Below are 7,602 nucleotides of genomic sequence, written 5' to 3' on the forward strand. Positions count from 1 at the left end.
TGCCTGAAAGATTTTAAGAAAGAGTTGATGCTAGAAAGCCCACAGCAGTTCAAATCAGTCCATTCCAGAACCTCCTTTTGTTACAAACTTTTACCTGGTGCTCAGTTTGCCCTTTCAAAATTTAAGCCCATGCTTCCCACTTTATTCAGCACAGAAATGGGGATTGTATTGCTCTTTTTGTCTTTGCAGCAGATGTTAGTACAGTTGAAGACTTCTGTCTCTCTCGCTCTACTCTACAAATCCAATTCTTTCAATCTTTCTTCATTGATCAGAGGTCTAGAAAATATAACCTTTCATGTTACATTTCTTCTAGCACTATCTACTTGGTTCCCACCCTTTTTGAAGCACAGTGCTCGAAATTAGATATAGACATCCAGCTGAGGTTTTATCAATGTCAAGTAGAGTAGAAAAAAAGCTTTATCGGTTATGTTCTGACAACAGTAGATTGCAAGTAAAAATCATGTCCAAGAATCTGCAGACATTGTTACTTTTTTTATTTAAATTTTAAGGTGAATGTAGAAAGTTAGAGTACAAGTTGGCCTCACTACTCTGTAACGAAGAAAATGTTTAGGGGAAAACAAAACAAAAAAAAGCAACAGATACTGAAATACAATGGCTGCTCCATTTGCTGTGCAGGTAGATATAAAGTCCACCGGAGTCAGTGCCAGCTTTTGAATAGACTATGCAACAAGGAATCATTTTTTTTAATTCATATGGACTCTACAAAGTGATCCACACTTTCTCCTTCCCAGGACACTGCACCAGCTTCCAGGCTGTCAAATCCTGACAGAACTGAGCCATGGTGTAACTGAGGATGTGAGGTTACTTTTAGACCCCTACATTAAACATCTTTGAGCCTTTCTCTGGCACTCTCTGCCATGAAACATTTCATGTCCTAACTACTAAACACTTGCCTTCCTAACCAGGGTGGCTGTGGCCAAGTTGCCTTTTGGCAGTGGTTTCTGGTCCATGCTATCCCCCAGACCACATCCAAAACTTGTTTGGAAGAATAGCATCTGCCCCAGGTCAAAACTGTGCACAGAACTGTTATAACAATTTCCAAGTAGAGCCAGGAGTATTTCAACACCTAGAAGTGTTCCTAACACCGAGCAAACAAATGAAAGATTGATTTTTGAGCACAGTGATTCCGTTGTTCTCCTGGGAGAAGAGCCGTGCTTTCCAGATTGTTAATGCATTTCATATTATTATTGAACTAAAGCACAAACCCTAAAATAGTCCAAGGAACAGACCCCAAACCGGCCCAGCTTCCATACGACTTTCTCATAAGATAAGTATGAGGTAAATGAGTCAGAAAGGTGCCATTCCTATGGAGAGAGAAAAGGAAGAAATAATGTAATTTTTAGTAAACCAAGGTCAGACAGAAGTACTTCTAAAAGTAAGGTAGGGAAAAAAACGTTGTTTGGAGATCACAGCTTTTTTCTGTTTGTCCATTTTCCACTGTTTAACGCAGAGGAAGCTTTTTCTGCTGTTGCAGAATTTATTTTTCTCCGCAGTGAGTTCTCTGAGGTCCAATAAGTGCTTGGCTATTGCTGCCTTCTTATGACAGATAGACAGCCAGAAGATGAGGGCTTGGAAAACAAGCTGTTTATCAAAAATTTTTCCTTGATCAGGACACAGAGGCCAGGTCAAAGGAGAAAAGAAATACACTTGGGCTGTTCTATAGCCTCCCTCTTACAGTGAATAGAAACTCTCTCTGGGTTTATAACCATAGTCACTAGCCATACATCTGGGAATTATTTGCATTTTATGCCCCCCAAGCAGTTCTGTTTGTCTTTTCCTTTCTGTAAAGCATACTGCTTGCCCTAGTGGCCTCCTCTGAAATTTTAATAACAAGGTTTTTTTGGTTTTTTTGTTTTTTTAATAAGGCCTACAAATTCCGTTCTGGATTGAAGCATGTCGTGAGTGTTTTTTGTTCAGCCTTTACACAGCGCCGGCTTGTATAGCCTGGGCCAAGCCTGCGACTAACTAGTGCAGTTCAGAGCCAGGCTAAGGCACAGACGCTTCTGGGGTTACGGCAGACAGTTGCACTTATGTAGCAGCTTTCTTCACTCAGCACTTTCATCCCCTTTAACCACTGCTGTCTCATTTTCATTAAGGACCTGAATGTGTAGTGCCTGAGAAGTCCTAGGAGCCTACAGCCTGAGGTTTGCCAAGCCTTGTATGGACACTAGGAGAAAGTCTATGATCAAATTACTTGCAGCCTGGGGTATTATATGCCATTCCTGAAGTCCTCTGCATCAAAGGTAAAGAAACGTCATTCAATGATAGAGGAAAAAGGAAGAATGACACAGTATGACAGTCTGCAGGAAGGTTAAGGCCGGGCAAACTTCCACCATGGCCACAAAGAGCAGGCAGAAGGTCAGAACCACATCTTCTTGCTCTCTCACCCCGCAACTTGCTGCTCAGCACTTGTAAGAACAAATCAGCTTATCCGATTGCCTGACATAAACCTGATATTAGCCTTGTCTTTTTGCCATGATCTTCAGAGGCAAAAGTTTTTAGCTGTTCCTAAAGGTTCCTCAGTCACTTTGGCTGAAGAGAGGGAAGAGAATGGGGATGGGAAGGAAGAAGAGCCAAGCAAGAGAATCCTGCACCTTTGTTTGTTCAAAGAAAGATGGTTCATTTTCTGCAAAACTGTCTTCCTCAATCCACTGCAAATGCATCAGACTTGCACCAGTATCCTGTAATGGCATTTTATCACTTATGTCCTCACTAAAAAGTCTTATTCAGAAGAGGAATTATGCAAATAAAATAATTTCTAATCATCACTGTCTTCAACAACAAAGAGTTGCTCAGGAAAATCTATTGATAAGGGTAATTATGCTATTAGGCTTTCTCAGTCATCTCTCCATACATACAGCAATTACTTTCAACTTAGAATCATTAATCAGCATGGCATAAAAGTCTGGATAAAGATGTAGACAGGTAAAGAAAAGATCATGAAGTGCTTTATGTACATTAATTACACCTCATAATATCTCTGACAACTCAGCAAGAGACTATTAAATTTAGGCATTGATGCCTCTAAATCAGACTGCTTATTTAGTTGTTTAAATGCAGTTTTGAGGAGCTACATATGAGCACTGTGACATAAACAGCTTGCCTAGCATCAGACATTATTGATGACAAAGCCAAAAATAAAGCATATGCCTTTTGAGTCTCCTCCTCTAGCACTCTGAGCACTGCCTTTAGCCAAATGTCCTCAAATAGTGTAGGAGTGGCTCTTGTATTTACTGACAACCAGCATTTTACACAGCAATCAAATGGATTACTATTTCATTGTGCCTGGCAAGCTTTTGACTGAAGTTAGATTTGTGGTGCAAATGTAAAATGAGTTCTTATTACATATGCCAGAACTGGTTGGAAGAAATATTTCCCCTGTTAAAGCTCTTGTCAAGCCAATGAAAGGCCAGTCTCTTCTCTGCAATGTGTATCTTACAGTGGCTTATACAGGACACATGATATTGAAAAGCAAAGACCCGATGGTCCCAGCAAAATATACTTCACAAATTGCTTTTTGGAAAGAACATAATCCAAAATTCATCAGGAAACAAGAACCTCAGAAGAGTCCTGGATTCCTAAAAAATGTTGAAATCCTGCAGAACATTAACAAACTGTTTAACCCAAATCTCTAAAGGCTCAGTGATCTGTTATTAATGTCTTCAAAAGCCAATTCTGCAGACACTGCCACTGAGACCATATTATGCAAGTGCCTCCATACACTTTACATGCTTACAGTCAAACATTAAGATGTATGACATCTTCTCTCCCTTACCTGGGCAGTGAAATGAAATATCATACAATAACGCCACTGAACAGTTGGTGAAAGTCAAAAGCCTTATCAGGATCACAGTCTGCAATTCTAATTTAAAAATGAGGGAAAGGAACTAACATTTTCAAGAAGTGTTAACTGTGGTGTTACAAACAATAGTATTTTAAGTGGGATTCCTCCTGACTGTCAGGGTATGTTATAAAGAGTCCAGGGTACAGATCAGATCAAATAACTGATGCTAGCAAATGGGAAGCTCTAGCAGACAGTAATATTTCCTTTTATGCAACTATGTGGAACAGTCAATACCTGGATTTTACACAAATATGCAGCACAGTTAATTGTACGTTCTGCCATAGTGCAACTGCTGTAGAACTGGATACATTGTAGGATGCATTAGTTGGGGAACTCTCATAAAAGAAACATATGAAAGGAAAAAGAAAAAAAAAAACCCAACTGAATTATCTATGTGTCAGCTATGCTGAAATATTAGCCAAGCCTAGGTCCAGGCTCGGTACATAGTCCTGTGCTATAAAATACCTTTGTGCCATGCATTTCATGTTGCTTGTTCTCACTGGACATTCCTGGTGCTTTGGTTCTGCTGCCTTCTGTTCTAAAACCTATCTGATGTGAGCAGGGACAATATTTCTCTTCCAACTTTCTTCTCTTGCTGGCGTTGAGATGAGAAAGGAAACTTTGGGATCTCTTAATTTCCTCAAACAGAGATTAAATTCTGATCTTTTCTGCACCATTTTAGGGTGCAGAAATGTCTTTAAATCATCCACTATGTTCATTTGGGCCAAACTGCAATGACTCTTGCTCATAGGTAGGGAACAGACTCAAGAGGCACCCAATTTTGGACATGCTGTTGTCCAGGAGCATTTCTGGGCTGTAGCTTGTTGGTTCCTTGACTCCAGCGATCATAGATACCTGGTTACAGATCTACTGCTCCATCACAGAGAAGCTGAATAGCCATGGCACGATGGTGTGGTGAACCATGCCATCTCACAGGACTCTACACTCAAAAGGAGACCCGAAGCAGGAGATACACCCACAAACATGCTGCACTTCCCCATCATGCACACTCTTACATGAGTTGGCACCATGCTAAAACTTCACGCATGGAGTCTTCATGGGTCATAGATTAAACCTAGGTAGCCTTTTATTATTGCTTTTTGAAGCAACTTGATTTGTTAAGCTATGAATAACTCTTGTTTATTGCTTCAATCTGGAAACCAGACACTGTGTCTCAGAATCTGAGTCACTGAGCTGGACCAAAAAAAACCCAGCAGAGACACAGCTATCAACTTTTTAAACTGGCTGAGTACAACATAATTTTTAAAAGCACATTTACAGTGAAAACAGTGAAGTTAGCAACAATAATTTACACCTTTCATTTTAGGGTTTTTGTAAACTTAGGCTCCCCCTTAAGAGACTGTGTGCTGTTTGACTCAGACTTCACAGTCAAGCTTTTGGCATTTCACCATTTTTGCTCTTCATCTTTCCACAAATTTATGACTTCTACTCACCACGTCAGATATCAAAGTCAGAAAGCTGCTGTGTGGACTATTTTTCTCTTCTCTCCACTTAGCTTCATTGATTTTGAAATCTGCCTCTCTATAGCTGACTCAGGGTTTATTATTAACAATAGCCAGACACATTTTGATGCTACTTGATGCTGAAGATAGTTTTGGATAAATTGGAGGAAGATTGCTGTAATACAAGAAGGCAAGACAATCAGCTTTGTCTCTGTATGTCTAGAGTATGAAAAGTTTATTGCTGAGTTTAATTTATCTTTACTGGAAGACACATGAACTCTAAGAGATAAATTTGTCCCAAAAGTGCAGAAAACAGTGTGCCTCATAGCAACAGTGTTCATTTATCCTTTCAGTCAATTCCCATAAATCAAACCCCCAAAACACAATTTATAAATATCCTATTATATTATGGAAGTTGCAGATAGTAAATCTATTCCCCCTGAAATTGTATTCCTTGTTCTCCATGCTTTTCAAAGAGGATGTCTTTACCAATGCTAAAGCAAGAGCACCAAAAGACCAAGGAGTTCCTGACAAACCCCAAATACAAAAAGAAAGCTCACATGAGGTGGAATTGGGGTCAGAAGACCCAGAAGGAATATAGAGACACTGTCTGAGTATGCTAGGACAGGGTTAGGCAAGCCAAAGCCCACCTGGAGTTGAATCTGGCAAGGGGCTGTGAGGGCTTCTACAGATACAGGGACCTGCATTCCACAGCAACATGGACCCACTGCTGAAAGGGGAGGGGAAGCTGGTGACAAAGGACATAGGGAGGGTACTCACTGCCTTTTTCACCTCCATCTTTACTGATAAGATCAGCCTTCAGAAATCCCAGGCCCCAGAGACCAGTAGGAAAGTCTGGAGCAAAGAAAACTTACCCTGGGTAGATGGGGATCATGTAAGGAACATTTAAACAATCTGGACATACACAAGTCCACGGGTCCTGACAGATTTAACTCATGAGTGCGGAGTGTTGATGTCACTGTGAGGCCCCTCTCAGTTATCTTTGAAAGATCATGGTGATTGTGGGAGGTTCCCAAGTACTGGAAGAAAGCAAAGGTCACTCCTATCTTCAAGTATGGTAAGAAGGATTTGGGGAATTGCAGGCTGATCAACCTCACCTCCATCCCTGACCAAGTCCGCCTGAGAACCGTGCCCAAACATATGAAGAACAAGAAGGTGATTTGATGTGGTTGGTATGGACTTATGAAGGGGGAAATCATGCTTAACCAACCTGGTAGACTGGACGATGAGTGTGGTGGATGAGGGGAGAGCAATGGATGTTGTCTATCTCAACTTCAGAAAGGCTTTCAACACCATTTCCCATAATATCATCAAAGATAAGCTGAAGTACAGACTACAGAAGTGAACAGTGAGGTGTACTGAAAACTGGATGAAATGCCAGGCTCAAAAGATTGTGATCAGTGGAACAAAGTCCAGTTGGAGTCCAGTCACTAAGCAATGTACATCAAGGGTTGATACTGGGGCCAACATTTTTGGCCCATTGTACAAGTCCTGAACCTGGAGAGGAGTAACCCCAGGCAGTAATACACACTGGGGGCCAAGAGGCTGGAAAGCAGCTTTGCAGAAAAGGATCTGGAGATCCTCATAGACACCAACTTGAACATGAACCAGCAATGTGCCCTTGTGACAAAATGGTAATCATGGGCTACATGGCCAGTGGGCCAATGCAAGTGATCCTTTCTCTGTGCTTTCCCCACTCTTACTGAGAGGGCAGTCAGATGCCAGAACAGGTTTCCCAGAGAAGTTGAGAAGTCTCCATCCTTGCTGATATTTGAAATGCAACTGGACAAGGTCCTGAGCAACCTGCTCTAGCTGATTCTGCTTTGAGCACGTGGGGTGGACTAGACGTTCTCCAAATCTGAACCTTCCTGTGATTCTGCAATTATATCCATGTGTAAGGAATATAGGTTAGTGCAGCTCTACCAAATGTATCTGAAAAGTTTATTTGGTTCTCAGCAGGGAAAGGTCACTATTACAAGCTAGTGTATATAACAGACACCACTAGTGCAGTTTTTCTTCTTGCAATGTTTTCCCCCAAATTATGAGTTTCTCTGACAGAAGGATTAAATATAGACTTGGTTAGAAGAATAGTTTCAGTAGTAAGGAGGGACAATCTTTTTAAACAACTCAGCTGGGATTTTCCATTTACAAGAGCTCTGTGCTAGTTTTTACGCTTGTAAACAGTTTTCTGTTAAGTCCAGCTTCCAACAGCAGAAACAGTTGCTTCTGTCATAGAAGGGGAAGGGAAGAATA

The sequence above is a fragment of the Pterocles gutturalis genome, unplaced genomic scaffold (assembly GCF_000699245.1).
Source record: "Pterocles gutturalis isolate BGI_N339 unplaced genomic scaffold, ASM69924v1 scaffold44912, whole genome shotgun sequence".
NCBI classification, from domain to species: Eukaryota; Metazoa; Chordata; class Aves; order Pterocliformes; family Pteroclidae; genus Pterocles; species Pterocles gutturalis.